Source organism: Fulmarus glacialis, unplaced genomic scaffold (assembly GCF_000690835.1).
Source record: "Fulmarus glacialis isolate BGI_N327 unplaced genomic scaffold, ASM69083v1 scaffold25519, whole genome shotgun sequence".
NCBI classification, from domain to species: Eukaryota; Metazoa; Chordata; class Aves; order Procellariiformes; family Procellariidae; genus Fulmarus; species Fulmarus glacialis.
The window spans coordinates 11,568-11,986 of record NW_009231752.1 but is presented as its reverse complement, the minus strand read 5'-3'; positions in this window follow the sequence as shown (position 1 = coordinate 11,986).

The following is a 419-nucleotide window of genomic DNA, read 5'->3' as shown; positions in this document are numbered from 1 at the left end:
CGTTGGTGCTGGCAGGTGCATGCGGGCGCTGCCAGCTCCCGACACCAGTGCCAGGGGCCTCCTGTGCCAAGGGATAATGAGTGCCATGCCGGAGCGCGGCGCAGCCAGCCCCGCTGGCTTCGATCGCGGCAGCGCGTGCCGAGGACGCTGGCTGAGCCCCGGCTGCCTTCTGCCTTCTGCGTTGCTCACCCAGAAGGTTTCGCCTTGCAGGTTACAGCTGGCAGCACCTCTGCGCTGCCAGGACCTGAGAGGTTTAGTCCCGAGCCAGGAAAGGGAGCTCATTTGCTGAGTTACAGGGAGGAGAAAAGCCGTTAGGGTGGGTCATTCTAATTAATTGCTCCCTTGCACAGAGCATCGCACAGAGCTGTACCTGCAGCCACAAGCATGGCTGGGGAGCGGAGCCGGCTCCCGGCGGCAGG